We start from the raw sequence: 20,612 nt of genomic DNA, 5'->3' as shown, positions 1-20,612 counted from the left end.
GGAGTTGGTGGACAGGGAAGCCTGGTGTGCTGCAGTCCAAGGGTCACAAAGAGTCGGACACGACTGAGTGACTGAACGGAACTGAACTGAAAAGTGAGGGGAGGAAATGGAGGGTGTCCAGGCATTAGGATAGCATATGCAAAGGCCCGGAGGTGATTGGGTGCACAGTTTACTCAAGAACCATGTCCAGATCACAGGCACAAGGGATGGGAATTTAGGCAACACTTCACTTTTTCAGGACCTTGGTCTTGGTCCTATCCTTGTTAACTATACTATTAGATTTTAGTTTTACCTGGTTCTCATTCCTTAGAACTTGGTTTTGGTTCTACTGTCCTGGGACCTCCGGGCTAACAAGCCAAATACTTTGTTGTATTAACATTGGAATTCAATAGAAGCTATATATCACATCATGATATGTATGTCAAGCTATATACATCATGGTGGCCTAATCTGCCCTATGGGTGTGACTAGTGCTGTGTTTGTATGCTTTTTTTCTTTTCTTGTATAGCATAAAAAATTGAAATATTTCCCCATATTTAAAATCAGGAGATTTCATAGAAGAATCCAGTTTCTCTGGAAAATGAGAAGATCTGGAAAGACCAGGACTGCGTTCTCCTACAGCAACAATAGCCTGGAGCTGCATAAGGACCAGCGGTGTCCAGTTCACCATGGTCCTCACTTCCCGTTGTTTCATAAGTGCCCACTAGACTGATTAAAGGTCGGTTGATCGGAAGGCATTTATATTTGCAAGCTCTAGTTCAGTACATGAAGTATGTATATAGAGAGGGTTTGTGTCCTCCATAGGTATGTGTGTGTGTGTGTGTGTGTGTGTGTGTATATAATGGATGTGTATATATATATATGCATGTGTGTATATGTATGTATATATAAATGTATGTGTGTAAATATATGTATATATTATACATGTATGAGTATATATGTGTGGATAAAATATATGTATGTGTGTTTCTATGTGTGTTAGGTAGGTAGAATAGGGAAAAGGACTCCAAAATGGTGGTGGCTAAAAGACAAAGAAGGGAAAAGCCCGCTAAAATAGAACAAAAGAAGGTCCGAGGACTGGAGTGAGGACCTCAGGTAAAACAAACAACACGCCTGGCTGGCCCAACTTACATAGAACAGGCCCAGGGAGAGAGAAACATATAAAAAGAGGAGCCAATGCTAGCTCTTTCCTGCGCGCTAGGGTGCTCTTCTCTTCGCATCTTTGGATTGATGTGCCCTCACGCCTCAGAGATGGATTTTCCTGCTATCTTCTAAATAAAATGGAGAAGGAAATGGCAATCCACTCCAGTACTATTGCCTGGAAAACCCCATGGACAGAGAAGCCTGGTAGGCTACAGTCCATGGGGTCGCAAAGAGTCAGACACGAGTGAGCGATTTCACTTCACTTCTAAATAAAATACAGCTGTATCACTGATTTGTCTAAGAGCTATAACATGGTCCTTTTGAGGCCTGAGAGCTATAACATGGTCTATCCAAGACCCGAGAGCTGTGACATGCCAAAGGAGCTTTAATGTCCATCACTCCAAATCTTTGTTGTGACGAGACAAAGAACGGAGGAACATACACTCGCGTGACATCTATGGTGCCGTGACTCGGGTTTAACCTGCCTGAAACAACCTCTATGTGGAAGAGGCCAGGCACAGCAGGAGCCCAACTCAGCGAAGCTCCCACGGTAGAAGCGGAACGCAAAGAAAATCCAGCGCAGGGGAAGGCCCGTCGTGCTGGAAACCGGACAGCGAAAAACGAACTCAGCAGAAAGCTCACGTGGCCCAGTCTCAGATTCTGCAAGACCTCCGGTTAAGGTAAGAGGTCCTCGCTCCTATGGCTGGAGGGACATGCCTAACGAAATCTTAATTCCTTTACAATCTCTCGTTTGTTGTTTCCTCAAACCTCCTGTGAACAGGCAGGTGGCAGTGGGCGCAACTGAGGGACTCTGGAGAGGCTACTCCTCAGCATGTCCCAAAGGCGCTATCTGCTGAGCCCCACTAGCTGTTACACAAGCTGGTGGGGGTTCTTCTGTCCTTATTCTTCTTTGTGTCAAGGATCAGACCAATGAAACTGTGAGCACCGGTCAGATATTTAGCAAATTTTCTGGCAGGCTATGAAGGGGATTCCTTGGCACGGTTTTCCCACTGCTTTTTCCTCCTGTCCTTCAGCCCTCTCTTGAGACTTGAGCCTGACCAAACCCAGAATGGCTTTGGGTACCTAATAAAGCTCAGGCTCTGAGGTCTTATTGCAAAAATTCATTGAGAGTCAAAGGGATAAGTAAAAGGTGGATTTGTTAGGATTCAGAGAGAAGCCCACCCTTGAGGGTGTGGGCCATTACTGAGGACAAGGGCTGGGGCCATGGAATGTGGCCTGGCTAGGTTTTGCAAGCGGGGTGAATTCATATGCTAATGAGTGAGAGGATCACCCAGGCCATTGGGGAATCACCCACTCCCCATCTTTTGACCTTGTGTCTTGGAGCTGTCCTGCCACCTCTGGGTGTGTCTGTTGGCTTATAGATTGGGGATTAAGGTTTACTTGAATTTGAGTTGTTATCTTGGACCCAATTGATTTTAATTGGTTTACATTATACCCTTGTGCTATGTCATTCTTTCAAAGGTTGTGCTCTGCCCCCTTCCCTCCTGTTTCATGCTCTTTTCCTGAGCCCCATCCAGACCCACAAGGTTGCCTTTACAATCTTCTGGAGGGACAACCAGAAAATAGCTGGCTTTGGGAGGGAAATACTCTATAATATCCAATCCCCTAATCCTACCCAGTACTGGTCACACTGGAGATTTTGGGGATGCCCAACTCCAGTCCCAGGAGGTCCCAGGAGGTCATCACGGCTTGACCTGCCTAGGGATCTGGTCCTCGAAAGGTTGTCACGCCTCAACCTGCTCGGGGATCCGCTAGTCCCAGGGGTCCCAGGAGGTCATCACGCCTCGACCTGCCCAGGGACCCAATTCTCCAAAGGCCGTCATGCCTCGACCTGCCTGGGGATTTGATCTCTACGAGGCTGTCACGCCTCAGCCTGCCTGGGGTTCTGCACCCTGACCTGGGGACGCCTGGCTCTCAGGTTACAACAGTACTAAGTAGGATGAGCTTACATCATGATATCTATTCCCGTCCACGGTGGCCAAACTAGCAATGAGTTACAAACCTCTTAATTCTACCCAGCACTGGTCACGCTGGAGACCTTGGGGATGCCCAAACTCCAGTCCGGGGGTCCCAGGAGGTCATCACGCCTTGACCTGCCTAGGGATCTGGTCCTTGAAAGGTTGTCACGCCTCAACCTGCTCAGGGATCCGCTAGTCCCAGGGGTCCCAGGAGATCGTCATGCCTCGACCTGCCCAGGGACCCAATTCTCAGAAGGCCGTCATGCCCTGACCTGCCCAGGGATTCGATCTCTAGGAGGCTGTCATGCCTCAGCCTGCCTGGGGATCTGCACCCTGACCCGGGGACACCTGGCTCTCAGGATGCAACAGTTCTGGGTAAGATAGACTTGAGAAAGACTCACCCCTAAGGAAGTCCTCCCATGGAAACAGAAGGAAGCCTATTACTTGGGGGACTATAACTCAGGAGCCCAATGAGAACCCCATTGCCTTTCTGGAAAGGCTAAAAGAGGCCCTCCAAAAGTTTACCAACCTGGACTTAGACTCTTACAAGGGACAGGTTATTCCCAATGTGCATCAGATATCAGAATTAAGTTACAACAGCTACAACAGCAGGACTCTGCTGCCTCTTTAGATGAGATGGTCCAGACAGCCACCAATACCTTCTATAACAGAGAACAGGAGAAGGAGGCCAAGGCCCAGGAGAGGGAGAGAAAGAAAGAGACAAGGCATGCCCAGATGTTGGCTGCCCTCCAGAGAAGCCCTATGGCAAACCCCGAGTCCTTGAAGGACAAGGCACGAGACAAATGCCTGATCTGTAGACAGGCGGGGCATTGGGCCAAAGAGTGTCCAAACCATGACAGGTCTCCTAGAATGGCTTGCCACAAATGCCATCAACTGGGACATTGAGCGGCACTCTGCCCTGGGGACCCAAGAGCCTCAAGGTCAAGCGCCTACCCTCACGATGGTTCAAGAGGACTAAAGCGGCCCACTCCAGCCAGCCCACCTGTCACAGATAACCATCATGGGGCTGAGCCAAGGGTGCAACTGGATGTGGCAGGTAGGTCCGAGAATTTCTTGGTTGACACAGGGGCTACCTACTCTGTCTTGATCTCCTACTCCGGAGCCTTCTTCTCCCAAACCTGTGCCATTTGGGGTGCTACAGGAAAAGCAGCTACTAAAAGATTCACCCAAGCATTCTTTGTTGCTGGGATGGACAAATATTTTCCCACCAGTTTCTGGTGGTCCCTGAGTGTCCTACCCCCTTATTGGGAAGAGATATACTCACTAAACTGGGGACCACCCTTGTGATGGGAAGTTTTTCAGCCCCTAGAGCTCTACAGCTCCTGGTTACTACTGAAGAACCCATTACACTTTCTCCAATAGAGAGGGACCGAAAACTATGGGAGGACAAAATTAACCCCCAGGGGACCAGGGAATTCTTGGACGAGCCCACCAAGCTGAACCGGTCATCACTGTCCTCTGAGATCCCACTCAGTTTCCTAACTGGAAACAATATCCTCTCAAAAGAGAGGCTCGGGAGGGACTACAGCCTTTAATAAATAAATTCCTTGCTTGTGGGCTATTGGCCCCCACCAGTTCGCCATGTAACACCCCAATCCTCTCAGTAAAGAAAAAAGATGGAACCTGGCGAATGGTTCAAGATCTCCGGATTATAAATGAAGCTGTAGTCCCCCTCCATCCCACAGTACCCAATCCCTATGTAATCTTGGGAGAAATCTCACCCAGTGCCAAGTGGTTTACAGTCTTGGATCTCAAAGATACATTTTTTTGTATACCACTGGCTAAAGAATCCCAGTATCTTTTTGCCTTTGAGTGGGAGGCCCAAGGAGAAAATAACACCAACAAATGACTTGGACAGTATTACCTCAGGGGTTCAGAGATAGCCCCCACCTGTTTGGACAGGCTCTTAGCCGGGATCTCCTAGATCTGGACCTGGGACCTAATGGGAAAATATTACAATACGTAGATGACCTACTAATCTGCTCTCCAGATGAGAAAAGTGCCCAACAAGATACAACTCAGGTTCTAAACTTCTTGGCACAAATGGGATATAAAGTCTCCTGTGCTAAGGCACAGATGGTCGAGACAAAGGTCACTTACCTTGGAGTTCAGATTACACACAGGTTCAGGAGGCTGTCCTCTGATCGGGTATAAGGAATCCTCCAGTTGCCCTCCCCCACGACTTGAAAACAATTGTGAGCTTTCCTGGGGCTAACTGGATATTGTAGAATCTGGATACCCAACTATGGTCTAATTGCCCAGCCCTTATATGAAAGCTTAAAGAGACAGGGTGATTCAAACCCACTGATGGGGAACTCCTCAAAAGAAGGCAGAGGCTACACTAAAACAGGCCTTAACTCAGGTGCCTGCCTTGAGGTTGCCAGACTCAGAAAAAGCATTCCAACTTTGTCCATGAAAGAGAGGGAATAGCCTTGGGAGTGTTAACTCAGAGTTTGGGATCTGAGCCCCAGCCTGTAGCTTACTTATCCAAGAGGCTTGATCCAACCACCCGAGGCTTGCCCCCCTGCCTTCGAAATCCTGCAGCTATTGCAATCATGATAGAAGATGCTTTAGAACTCTCCTTTGGGGGCAAACTAACTATTTTTTACCAGCCACCAAGTAAAACAACTCCTAAATGGGAGAGGCCACTTATGGATGTCTGATCAAAGAATCCTCAGATATCAAGTAATGCTGATGGGAAATCCAGGCCTCACTATTTCCCCTTGTGAGGTTCTTAACCCAGCCACCCTCCTACCTACCCCCGAGGGCTCTCTCCCCTTTCACTCTTGTCTAGAAACCTTGGACCACCGGACAAAACCCCGAGAGGGCTTGTCAGAAGATCCTCTGACCAATCCTGAGGAAATCTGGTACACTGATGGAAGCAGCTTTGTCTTGGATGGAAAAAGAAGAGCCGGGTATGCAGTAGTCTCCAATTTTGAGACCATAGAGGCTAAGCCTCTGCCACCAGGTACTTCAGCCCAATTAGCTGAGCTCATAGCCCTGACTCGAGCTTTAGAACTGGGAAAAGGAAAAAGAATAGCCATTTACACTGACTCCAAGTATGCCTTTCTGGAGCTACATGCACATGCGGCTGTTTGGAAAGGATGGGGCCACTTGACCACCCGAGGGTCCCCAATCAAATATGGTGATCAGATTCTTTGACTCTTGGAGGCAGTCCATCTGCCCACTGAGGTTTCAGTCTCCCACTGTAAAGGACACCAAAAAAGGAGCACAGATGTGGCACTAGGGAACCAAGCAGCTGATCAGGCAGCTAGGAGAGCAGCATTACAGAACCAAGACCTAATAGGGATTGCCACCTTAGTTCCACAGACTAATTTGCCAGAAACTCCTTCATATACTGAAGGTGAGACTCTTAAAGCTAAGAGCGAGGGCTTTCAAGAAGATCATATGGGGTGGTTCCAAAAGGAGGGACTCCTTTTTCTGCCTGGGAACCTCCAATGGAAATTGGTTAAATCCTTACATGCCACCACTTAGGAGAAAAGGCCCTCCAAAGATTACTAGAAAGGTCCTTCAGAGGAACAGGCCTCCAAACAACTGTAAGACAGATGGTCTCCTCTTGTTCCACTTGCCAATTAAACAACCCCCAAGGAGCTCGAAGACCCAAGCTGGCCCAGCTGGTCCAACGATGTGGGACATACCCAGGAGAGGACTGGCAGATGGACTTCACCCAGATGCCAGTTTCTCAAGGGTATAAATACCTATTAGTCATGATAGATACATTCACAGGATGAATTGAAGGCTTTCCCACCTGGACTGAGAAGGCTGAGGAAGTGGTTAAAAAAAAAAAAACTGCTCCATGAAATCATTCCAAGATTTGGTCTGCCCAGGTCATTACAAAGTGACAATGGGACATCATTTACTTCTAAGGTCACCCAAGGGGTCTCGAGAGCATTGGGCATTACTTATTATCTCCATTGTGCCTGGAGGCCTCAATCTTCAGGAAAAGTAGAAAGAGCCAATCAATTCTTAAAATCAGCGATAAAAAAGATAACCCAGGAGGCCTCCCTGGGATGGAAGGAGGCTTTACCAATAGCTCTCCTCTGCATCCGCATTGCCCCTAGGGAATAGGTTGGTCTTAGTCCTTATGAGATGCTATATGGGAGACCTTTTGTTTATGTCAATGACCTCTTCCTAGATCCAGAGCTTCAGACCCTCCAGTCTTATACCATGGCCATAGGGCAATTCCAACAGGATCTACACTTGTGGGGTATGAACCAGGACCCAAAAGATTCTAAGGAGTCACCACTATATGCTGCAGGGACTCAAGTCCTAATTAAAGTCTAAAAAGATGGGTCCCCAAAGCCTCAACTCCAGCCCACATGGAAGGGCCCCTACCCTGTAATACTTTCTACCCCCACAGTAGTCAAGGTACCAGGACATGACTCCTGGATTCACTACTCATGAGTCAAGCTGTGGAAGAAAACAGAAGAGGACACTCAATACACCTGTGAGCCCCTGGGAGCTCTCAGATGCCTATTCAGGACTACCAATGAGTGTCATTCTAATGAATACACCCAAAATCTGATTTCTGGGGATGAGATTTCTCAGGATAACTCTAAGGAGCCAACACAGCTTGACAGAGATTGTACTCCAAACAGACAGGAGATAGATCTTCTGATCCCTGAACAAGGAGGGACTTGAGCCATCCTGGCGATGTGAATTTAAAATTGGCTAATGCCCCTACTAGTCCTTGTTATGCTATATTGATGATGCTTATGATTATTCCATATACTGTCAATTGTCTAACCTGTTTTGTCTCTGCCCAGGTCAACAAGCTACAACATGCAGTGCCAGTTCAACAAAGATATAAAACTACAGCCGACCACGGAAAATATCACTCACCCTTGGACACTGCTATAAGGACTCTGAGGCTTGAGACTAGCAAGAGGGGGAGGCCCAATACCCCTCGCCATCCCAGTTCAGCAGGAAGTAGCCAGAAAGACCTCGATGCCCCTATTCCCAAAGAATTGGGCCTTCCATCTCTTGAGGGGGGAATGTTAGGTAGGTAGAATAGGGAAAAGGAGTCCAAAATGGTGGTGGCTAAAAGACAAGGAAAGGAAAAGCCCCAAAAATAAAACAAAAGAAGGTCCGAGGACCAGAGTGAGGACCTCAGGTAAAACAAATAACACTCCTGGCTGGCCCAATTTACATAGGACATGCCCAGGGAGAGATAAACATATAAAATGAGGAGCCAAAGCTAGCTCTCTCTCTCTCTCTCCCACGCACTGGAACGCTCTTCTCTTCATGTCTTTGGATCGATGTGCCTTCATGCCCCAGAGATGGATTTTCCTGCTATCTTCTAAATAAAATAGAGCTGTAACACTGAGCTGCAACACTGATTTGTCTAAGAGCCATAACATGGTCCTTTCAAAACCTGAGAGCTATAACACGGTCTATCCAAGACCCAAGAGCTGTGACATGCTGAGGGGGCTTTAATGTCCTTCACTCCAAATCTTTGTTGTAACGAGACAAGGAACTGAGGAACATACACTCGCGTGACATGTAGACGTGCATATATGTATATATAATGTATGCATATGTATATTATGTGTGTATATATATCTGTGTGTGCCTATATATATGTGTGTGTGTATAAATGTGTGAGTACATATGCATGTGTGTATACTATACAGCTTCTTGAGGAAACAGTACTGGGTTAACTTGCACACTAGCAATTCTTGTCAAGCTACATCAACATAATTCTGTTTCTATTGACACAAACTTATCACATTTCATTGAGTTTACATTGGCTACTAGTCTGCTTGAGTGAACAACCATGAAGTACCTCTCTATTATGAATCTTGTTTCTAATTATCTTACACAATTTTTGCACTGTGCAAAATGATTACTATCTGATAGACTTTACCATCTAAAAAAAAAAAATCCCTCAGCAGGTTATGACTAAAAGAAGAAAATAAGACTGTGATTTTTTTTTTTTTTTAAGACTGTGATTCTTCAGGCATGGTGTCTCCTTGGTTTTTGTTAACCCATTTAGTCTCCTTGAAAAATGGCTGTAATGTCTTCAGCTCTGTCTACATGATGAGGTTGTCACTGATATTTGAGTAGGATGGTATATGTCACCAGGACTGTAACTAGGTACTGAGGACCTTAGATGAAAGGGGCTATCAATTATCATCCTTAGGAGTCATAAAAAGTATTACCAGAAAGGGCTACTGGTCTAAAAAAACGCACAGTTTTAAAGCTCTATGGCTTCTTATAAAAAAGGAAGCCAAAGAGTGGAAGGCCATATGTATGGAGGCTTTGGGGCCTGTGACCAGTGATAGACTGGTCATTGATTAATGTCTGCATTATGTTTTGCTCATAGGGTGGGTGAGGGTATATTTATTGAACCTATGACTATGGCAGTATTAGACCTCTAGAACAAAAAGAAAAGATAGAGATGATCTTGTCTAGTTCCCTCATTTTAATGATGAACAAGTAGGTTCTCAGAGGGACCGTGTGATAGAGACAAGACAGGAGCCAGGCCGCCTTGCCTCTCATTCTGTGCTTGTGGCTTCACTTCCAAGGCAGTGTTCACTGCACACTTGGGTTTACCTGAAGTCTGTTAATCTTGCTATTTTTAAAGGAAGTCAGAGACCTGTTTCTTCTGTGTCTTTGAGGCTTATTTACCATGTGAGTCAAATAGGGGAACCTCAATCAATTATCATCTTCGACAGGTTAGGGGCTCCGTATGAATGACCAGGAATGAGATTTGAAGAAGAGAAGAGAAAGGCAAAGGAGAAAAGGAAAGATATACCCATCTGAATGCAGAGTTTCACAGAATAGGAAGGAGAGATAAGAAAACTTTCCTTAGTGATCAATGCAAAGAAATAGAGGAAAACAGTAGAATGGGAAAGATAAGAGATCTCTTCAATAAAATTGATACCAAGGGAATATTTCATGCAAAGAAGGACTCAATAAAGGACACAAATTATATGAACCTAAAAGAAGCAGAAGATATTAAGAACAGGTGGCAAGAATACACAGAAGAACTATATAAAAAAGATCTTCATGACCCAGGTAATCATGATGGTGTGATCACTCACCTAGAGCCAGTCATCCTGGAATGTGAAGTCAAGTGGGCCTTAGGAAGCATCATTACGAAGAAAGCTAGTGGAGGTGATGGAATTCCAGTTGAGCTGTTTCAAATCCTAAAAGATGATGCTGTGAAAGTGCTGCACTCAATATGCCAGCTAATTTGGAAAACTCAGCAGTGGCCACAGGACTGGAAAAAGTCAGTTTTCATTCCAATCCCTAAGAAAGGCTATGCCAAAGAATGCTCAAACTACCGCACAATTGCACTCATCTCACGCTAGTAAAGTAATGCTCAAAATTCTTCAAACCAGGCTTCAACAGTACATGAACCATGAACTTCCAGATGTTCAAACTGGATTTAGAAAAGGCAGAGGAAGCAGAGATCAAATTGCCAACATCCACTGGATCATCGAAAAAGCAAGAGAGTTCCAGACAAACATCTATTTCTGCTGTATTGACTACACCAAAGACTTTGACTATGTGGATCACAATAAACTGAAAAATTCTTTAAGAGATGGGAATATGAGACCACCTGACCTGCCTCCTGAGAAATCTGTATGCAGGTCAAGAAGCAATAGTTAGAACTGGACATGGAACAACAGACTGGTTCCAAATAGGGAAAGGAGTATGTCAAGGCTGTATATTGTCACCCTGCTTATTTAACTTATATGCAGAGTATATCATGTGAAATGTCGGGTTGGAAGAAGCACAAGCTGGAATCAAGATTGCCAGGAGAAATATCAATAACCTCAGATATGCAGATGACACCACCCTAATGGCAGAAAGCAAAGAAGAACTAAAGAGCCTCTTGATGAAAGTGAAAGAGGAGAGTGAAAAAGTTCGCTTAAAACTCAACATTTAGAAAACTAAGATCATGGAATCTGGTCCCATCAGATCACATCAGATCAGATCAGTCACTCAGTCGTGTCCAACTCTTTGCGACCCCATGAATCGCAGCACGCCAGGCCTCCCTGTCCAATACCAACTCCCAGAGTTCACTGAGACTCAAGTCCATTGAGTCAGTGATGCCATCCAGCCATCTCATCCTCTGTCGTCCCCTTCTCCTCCTGCCCCCAATCCCTCCCAGCATCAGAGCCTTTTCCAATGAGTCAACTCTTCACATGAGGTGGCCAAAGTACTGGAGTTTCAGCTTTAGCATCATTCCCTCCAAAGAAATCCCAGGGCTGATCTCCTTCAGAATGGACTGGTTGGATCTCCTTGCAGTCCAAGGGACTCTCAAGAGTCTTCTCCAACACCACAGTTCAAAAGCATCAATTCTTTGGTGCTCAGCCTTCTTCACAGTCCAACTCTCACATCCATACATGACCACAGGAAAAACCATAGCCTTGACTAGACGACTTGGCAAATAGATGGGGAAACAATGAAAACAGTGACAGACTTTATTTTTTTGGGCTCCAAAATCACTGCAGATGGTGACTGCAGCCATGAAATTAAAAGATTCTTTCTCCTTGGAAGAGAAGCTATGACCATCTGGACAGCATATTAAAAAGCAGAGACATTACTTTGCCAACAAAGTCCATCTAGTCAAAACTACGGTTTTTCCATTAGTCATGTATGGATGTGAGAGTTGGACCATAAAGAAAGCTGAACACTGAAGAATTGATACTTTTGAACTGTGGTGTTGGAGAAGACTCTTGAGAGTCCCTTGGACTGCAAGGAGATCCAACAAGTCCATCCTAAAGGAAATCAGTCCTGAATATTCATCGGGAGGACTGATGCTGAAGCTGAAATTCCAATACTTTGGCCAACTTACGTGAAGAACTGAGTCATTAGAAAAGACCCTGATGCTGGCAAAGATTGAAGATGGGAGGAGAAGGGGACGACAAAGGATGAGATGGTTGGATGGCATCACTGACTCAATGCACATGAGTTTGAGCTAGCTCTGGGAGTTGGTGATGGACAGGGAAGCCTGGGGTGCTGCAGTCCGTGGGGTTGCAGAGAGTCAGACACGACTGAGCGACTGAACTGAGCTGAACTAGAAATGACAAGGAATGAGATTTGGTTTCTCAGGGGTTGGAAGAAACAGGAGGATTGGTCTATGGCATCAAATATTTGGAAAGCCAAAATCCCAAATATGTCTTATTCTTTTGCTATTGAAGTCATATATCTGAAGTCTTCAGTCCTCTCAATATAAGAATTTTCGCAACTGAAAATCTGGCATGATTTTTCACACTGACAAGAAAACCTGTTAGAGGTGAGTATAACTGTGTATCACTTCTATGAAATAGTCTCCTTCTAAAAAGTTTTGGTAGTGTTTTTTATGAAGAATATTTCATATTTGAAGTTTTAAAAATGATTATTCAAAATGACATTGTCAGTTTAATACATTCTTGTTAGAAACAATAAGCTTTGCTGTAAGAGGCAAAGGGAATCCCCAGTACTTAGGCTTAAAATCCTTTGATAATGCTAGAATTGGACTTATTATATTTTTGTAAATTACTGTTTTAAATTATAACATATTTATAAATAACTATATTTTTAATATTAGCTAAAGTTAACTCTAAAGATAAATTCTTTATATTTGCTTGCATGTTATGTGCGTGCTAACTTGCTTCAGTCGTATCTGACTCTGTGTGACCCTATGGACTGTAGCCTACTAGGCTCCTCTGTCCATGGGATTCTCCAGGCAAGTTGTGCCCTCCTCCGGGGGTCTTCCCAACCCAGGGATCGAACTTGCATCTCTTACTTCTCTTGCATTGACAGGCAGGTTCTTTACCACTAGTGCAACCTGAGTATATTCATTCAGTTCAGTTCAGCCTCTCAGTCGTGTCCAACTCTTTGTGACCCCATGAATCGCAGTACGCCAGACCTCCCTGTCCATCACCAACTCCTGGAGTTCACTCAAACTCATGTGCATTGAGTCGGTGATGCCATCCAACCATCTCATCCTCTGTCGTCCCCTTCTCCTCCTGCCCCCAATCCCTCCCAGCATCAGGGTCTTTTCCAATGAGTCAACTCTTCACACGAGGTGGCCAAAGTATTGGAGTTTCAGCTTCAGTGTTGAGTCCTCCCAATGAACACCCAGGACTGATCTCCTTTAGGAGGACTGGTTTGATCTCCTTGCAGTCCAAGGGACTCTCAAGAGTTTTCTCCAACACCACAGTTCAAAAGCATCAATTCTTTGGCACTCAGCTTTCTTCATAGTCCAACTCTCACATCCATACATGACCACTGGAAAAACCATAGCCTTGGCTAGATGGACCTTTGTTGGCAAAGTAATGTCTTTGCTTTTGAATATGCTATCTAGGTTGGTCATAACTTTCCTTCCAAGGAATAAGCGTCTTTTAATTTTCTGGCTGCAGTTACTATCTGCAGTGATTTTGGAGCCCAAAAAACAAAGTCTGACACTGTTTCCACTGTTTCCCCATCTATTTCGCATGAAGTGATGGGACCAGATGCCATGATCTTCGTTTTCTGAATGTTGAGCTTTAAGCCAACGTTTTCACTCTCCACTTTCACTTTCATCAAGAGGCTTTTAGTTCCTCTTCACTTTCTGCCATAATGGTGGTGTCATCTGTATATCTGAGGTAATTGATATTTCTCCCGGCAATCTTGATTCCAGCTTGTGCTTCTTCCAGTCCTGCGTTTCTCATGATGTACTCTGCATAGAAGTTAAATAAGCAGGGTGACAATATACAACCTTGACGTACTCGTTTTCCTATTTGGAACCAGTCTGTTGTTCCATGTCCAGTTCTAACTGTTGCTTCCTGACCTGCATACAAATTTCTCAAGAGGCAGATCAGGTGGTCTGGTATTCCCATCTCTTTCAGAATTTTCCACAGTTTATTGTGATCCAGATAGTCAAAACCTTTGGCATAGTCAATAAAGCAGAAATAGATGTTTTTCTGGAACTCTCTTGCTTTTTTGATGATTCAGCAGATGTTGGCAATTTGGTCTCTGGTTCCTCTGCCTTTTCTAAAACCAGCTTGAACATCTGAAAGTTCATGGTTCACGTATTGCTGAAGCCTGGCTTGGAGAATTTTGAGCATTACTTTACTAGCGTGTGAGATGAGCGCAATTGTGTGGTAGTTTGAGCACTCTTTGGCATTGCCTTTCTTAGGGATTGGAGTGAAAACTGACCTTTTCCAGTCCTGTGGCCACTGCTGAGTTTTCCAAATTTGCTGACATATTGAGTGCAGCACTTTCACAGCATCATCTTTTAGGATTTGAAATAGCTCAACTGGAATTCCATCACCTCCACTAGCTTTGTTCGTAGTGATGCTTTCTAAGGCCCACTTGACTTCACATTCCAGGATGTCTGGCTCTAGGTGAATGACCACACCATCGTGATTATCTGGGTCATGAAGATCTTTTTGTACACTTCTTCTGTGTATTCTTGCCACCTGTTCTTAATATCTTCTGCTTCTGTTAGGTCCATACCATTTCTGTCCTTTATCGACCCCATCTTTGCATGAAATGTTCCCTTGGTATCTCTGATTTTCTTGAAGAGATCTCTAGTCTTTCCCATTCTGTTGTTTTCCTCTATTTGTTTGCATTGATCACTGAGGAAGGCTTTCTTATCTCTCCTTGCTATTCTTTGGAACTCTGCATTCAGATGCTTGTATCTTTCCTTTTCTCCTTTGCTTTTCACTTCTTTTTTCACAGCTATTTGTAAGGCCTCCCCAGACAGCCATTTTGCTTTTTTGCATTTCTTTTCCATGGGGATAGTCTTGATCCCTGTCTCCTGTACAATGTCATGAACCTCTGTCCATAGTTCATCAGGCACTCTGTCTATCAGATCTAGTCCCTTAAATCTATTTCTCACTTTCACTATATAATCATAGGGGATTAGATTTAGGTCATACCTGAATGGTCTAGTGGTTTTCCCCACTTTCTTCAATTTAAGTCTGAATTTTGCAATAAGGAGTTCATGATCTGAGCCACAGTCAGCTGTAGGTCTTATTTTTGCTGACTGTATAGAGCTTCTCCATCTTTGGCTGCAAAGCATATAGTCAGTCTGATTTCGGTGTTGATCATCTGGTGATGTCCATGTGTAGAGTCTTCTCTTGTGTTGTTGAAAGAGGGTGTTTGCTATGACCAGTGCGTTCTCTTGGCAAAACTCTATTAGCCTTTGCCCTGCTTCATTCCGTACTCCAAGGCCAAATTTGCTTGTTACTCCAGGTGTTTCTTGACTTTCTACTTTTGCTTTCCAGTCCCCTATAATGAAAAGGACATCTTTTTTGGGTGTTAGTTCTAAAAGGTCTTGTAGGTCTTCATAGAACCATTCAACTTCAGCTTCTTCAGCATTACTGGTTGGGGCATAGGCTTGGATTACTGTGGTATTGAATGGTTTGCCTTGGAAATGAACAGAGATCATTCTGTCATTTTTGAGATTTCATCCAAGTACTGTATTTCTTATTCTTTGGTTAACCATGATGGCTACTCCATTTCTTCTAAGGGATTCCTGCTCGCAGTAGTAGATATAATGGTCATCTGAGTTAAATTCATCCAATCCAGTCCATTTGAGTTCGCTGATTTCTAGAATGTCGACGTTCACTCTTGCCATTTCCTGGTTGACCACTTCCAATTTGCCTTGATTCATGGACCTGACACTCCAGGTTCCTATGCAATAGTGCTCTTACAGCATCAGACCTTGCTTCTATCACCAGTCACATCCACAGCTGGGTATTGTTTTTGCTTTGGCTCCATCCCTTCATTCTTTCTGGAGTTATTTCTCCACTGATCTCCAGTAGCATATTGGGTACCTACTGACCTGGGGAGCTCCTCTTTCAGTATCCTATCATTTTGCCTTTTCATACTGTTCATGGGGTTCTCAAGGCAAGAATATTGAAGTGGTTTGCCATTCCCGTCTCCAGTGCACCACATTCTGTCAGACCTGTCCACCATGACCCTCCCTTCTTGGGTGGCCCCACACAGCATGGCTTAGTTTCTTTGAGTTAGACAAGGCTGTGGTCTGTGTGATTAGATTACTAAGTCCTATTCTTTTTTTTTTTTCATAACTCTCCTTCTCCACCATCCACCTAACTGGTTTTCTTGCATTCACTTATTGTGTTGAATTGTGCCTTTTGATAACTTGGTTGAATTTGGGGCCATATATCCTGAATCCCTTTTCTGGCGAGTTTCCCTTAGTTTTGGTCAAGAGAGGAGCTTGGGTGAAAATACATAAATGGAAGCCCACCAGATCCAGAGATGAAAAGACACAGACGTTCCTCTCAAGTTGCATTTTGTCTTTGCTGTCCTTCACTTGATGGCCCGCTCATTTTCCTGACCACTGGACCTGCTGCCCAGCTCTGGCCCCAGGTCCACCATCAGATGCTTGACCTCAGACCCACAGAGGCAATGACCGCCAGAGGCCACTGCCCCCTAAGACTCCCCCCGAGCTCCCCTCACGGACCCACTTCACAGACTAACCGTGCTTGGCTTCTAAGATCTTTCTTTGAGTTCTGTCTTGTGCAGAGATTGGTGTACCCTGGAAAGAGGCTCATGACTTCTATTCTATAACTATTCTAGACCGTTCTGCTCCTCCCACAGCTGTGAAAGCTCTAATTCCTATGTTATTGTTGTGGGTGCTTAGTTGTGTCCAAGTCTTTGCAACCCCATGGATTGTAGCCCACCGGGCTCCTCTGTCCATGGGATTTCTTAGGCAAGAATCCTGAAGTGGGTTGCCATTTTCTACTCCATCTAATTCTTATAGTAAATCTCTTATTTCCATGACACTCCTGGTGCCTTTGCTTCTCCAACTAAAGCCAGACCAATCCACCCAGGGGTTCATCCATGGCTTTTCACAGAGCCAAATACTTATAGTGGAAATGCTCAGATCCGACCCTCCCTTGTCCATTAATCCTTGACTCTCAGGATCTCTCTTAAAGCTGCCACTGTACAGGATTCTGAACTCCCTCCTCTGGCCCTGCCTGGCCCCCACACCACCCTTACACCTACATCCTTGGAGACTAAGGTGTAGGGTGGATTCCCTCTCGAATCCATGGCTCATCCTGTGCCTTCCTAGCTGGGGCCTTGGGAAACTTGTTCAACATTTACTAGACGCAATGTCCTCACTTGTAAAAGGGAAAGAAGGATCCCAGCTACCTCATGGAATCCGTGTGCGGTATCAATACAAAGCTGTCCACATATACTATCTGGCTGTCTCCCCCTTATTCTCCACCAGTCCTTCGCCACCCTCCATGGAGAAGGAGGAAGTGGCCCTGGGGGTCGACGTAGTCCACCAGCTCTGACCCATGACCCCAGTGGATGAGGCCAGAGTGTAAACCGTGGGCGGAATCCCTGAGCACTGGGGCAGGAGCATATGGATTCAGGGCCAACGGAACACTGTCTTTTGTTTTTTTTCCCTTTAAGATTTCTTTATTTTTGGCTGTGCTGGGTCACTGTTGCTGTGTGTGGGCTTTTCTCTGGTTGTAATGAGCGGGGGGCTACTCTTTGTTGTGGTACTTGGGCTTCGTGTTGCAGTGGTGTCTCTCATTGCAGAGAATACGCTCGAGGTGCACAGGTTCAGCAGTTTTGGTGCGGATGTGGGGTCTTCCTGGACCAGGTATGGAACCAGTGTCCCTTACACTGCAAAGTGAATTCTTTACCACTGCACCACCAGGGCAGCCTCAGCACTTTGTCTTTTAACGTGGCCGATTGTTCCTGTGAGTGATAATCATGAGGAAGCCACATTAAAAAATTGTTTACATCAATGTTGGTTACAGGTTTGAAGAATGGAGAAAAAGTTTGAAAAAAAACTTTGCTCTAGAAGCAATACTAATTATAGATGCTTATATCCATGGCTTATTGTGTCTACCAATCGGCATGCAGCACAATGACAAGGAGGCGGATCCTTACGTTTGCTACATGCAGACTCGTTTCATTCCACTGCAACTGTAGCTTCTCTCTATGGACGCTTGGCAGTGGAAGTTTGCTGTTCAGATAACGTATTCTTCTGCCAACAACTCAGGGTGATGAAAGGAAGAACAATTCCCACAAAGATAGTACAAATATTCAGGGATCTTTTTATATTTTATCCCTCAAACGGTATTACAGGAGAGTTGTTATTCCCATTTTTTTTCCGATAAGAAACAAAGGCTCAGGGAATTTAAATAAATGCCTAAATCCATAAAGGTATAAATTGGACTCAAATAATATTCTGTTCCAAGCTCTTGTTTGAATCTGTGAGGCAAATCTGATCTGTTGGAAGTTATTTAATGATACACATAAATTCCTTAATTAATGGCACAAAAATGTGGAGAGAGATGGATTGGCCTCAACTGGGATTTAGAGTTCTAGATGCAGGGGCAAGGGTGTGGCTGCTTATTTCTCCTTGGGGTCCAATTTTCTTAGATTTTATTTTATTTTATTTTTTAAAAATGTCTGCCTTCAGTTTGAATTCTGTTGGCTTCCTACGAGCTCCAAACTTTTGAAAATACAATTCTTTGGTCTCCCCAGCATGTTCTAGCATCTGTGAGCTACTTGAACAGCCCAGCATTGTCTTTAGTATTTCAGATACCACAGTCTGTTTCAAACAAATTATAGTGGTCTCTATTGACTGTAATTCTCTGTCAGGTAGACCACGTGGGGCCTTATGCCTGACGATTCTTGAGAAGAGGATGCTACAGTTGATCCGACTTTATTGAAGCGTAGATAATGTATGATATTATATTAATTATAGATGTACAAGATAGTGATTCACAATTTTTAAAGATTACATTCCATTTATAGTTATTCTAGAATATTGACTATATTCCCTGTGTTGTACACTATAATCTTGCAGCTTATTTTTTACACAATAGTTGGTACCTCCCCACTGGTAACCACTAATGTATTTTCTACATCTGTGAGTCTATTTCTTTTTTGTTGTTATATTCACTAGTCTGTTGTATTTTTTAGATTCCACATATAAATGATATCATACAGTATTTGTCTTTCTCTTTCCAATTAATTTCACTTAGCATAATCCCCTCCAAGTTCATGCATGGTGTTGCAAATGGCAAAACTTCACTCTGTTTTTGTGGCTGAGTGGTATTTAATACACAATGAAATACCACTCATAATATATACACACACACACACATATATATATATATATATATATATATACATACACACACACACATACACACACACACACCCACACATACATATACATATATATGAAAGTGAAAATTTTAGTCAGTCAGTTGTGTCCAACTCTTTGCGACCCCATGGACTATAGCCCACCAGGCTCCTCTGTCCATGGGATTTCCCAGGGAAGAATATTGGAGTGGGTTGTCATTCCCTTCTCCAGGGTATCTTCCTGACCTAGCAGGCAGATTCTTTACCACCTGAGCTACCAGGGAAGCCCATGTATATAATATATATACACACCACATCTTTATCCATCCACATGTTGATGAACATTTAGGTTACTTTCATAGCCTGGCTATTGTAAATGATAATGCTATCAACATTAGAGTGCATACATCTCTTTGAATTATTACTTCTGTTTTTGTGGATATATACTCAGGAGTGGGATTGCTGGGTCCTATGGTAGTTCTATTTCTAGTTTTTTGAGAAATCTTCATACTATTTTCCACAGTGGCTGCACCAATTTACAGTCCCACCCACAGTGTATAAAGATTCCCTTTTCTCCACATCCTCTCCAACATTTATCATTTTCCTTTTCGATGATGGGCATCTGACAGGTGTGAGGTGATATGGTGGTTTTGATTTGCATTTAGGAGATCAGCCCTGGGATTTCTTTGGAAGGAATGATGATAAAGCTGAAGCTCCAGTACTTTGGCCACCTCACGCAGAGTTGACTCATTGGAAAAGACTCTGATGCTGGGAGGGATTGGGGGCAGGAGGAGAAGGGGACGACAGAGGATGAGATGGCTGGATGGCATCACTGACTCGATGGATGTGAGTCTGAGTGAACTCCGGGAGTTGGTGATGGACAGGGAAGCCTGGCGTGCTGCGATTCATGGGGTCGCAAAGAGTCGGACACGACTGAGCGACTGAACTGAACTGAACTGATGATTATTTAGGCTGAGCACCTCTTTGTGTGCCTGTTGGCTATACTCTACCTTGCACTGATCTGATGGCTCTGAAATTCACCTGCAGGGTGTGGAGGAGAATGAAAGTCAGTTTGTCATGACTGAAGAAAAGGAAAATGCGATAAAACAAACTTTTATGATGCTTTGAAATCTTGAGAAAGTTGACTTGCTTTATCCTCTTCAAGGGTGTTTGAGTCACCCTTCTTACTTCCTGGTTGGCAGTTATTTCATGTCCCCTGAAAAAATACATCAATCATCCAATGAATTGTGTACAAATTAATTCATGGACATGAAGATTAACATGCAATCTGCTAATGCTGTGCTAATGAGCTTATGATTTTCACAAAATAGACCAATTTTGAGTTTTATCAACCTCAGTGGTTGAAATTAAAATGGAAATGGCAAC

This window comes from Bos javanicus, chromosome 23 (assembly GCF_032452875.1).
Source record: "Bos javanicus breed banteng chromosome 23, ARS-OSU_banteng_1.0, whole genome shotgun sequence".
NCBI classification, from domain to species: Eukaryota; Metazoa; Chordata; class Mammalia; order Artiodactyla; family Bovidae; genus Bos; species Bos javanicus.
The sequence above is the reverse complement of the archived record's forward strand: the minus strand, read 5'-3'. Positions refer to the sequence as shown.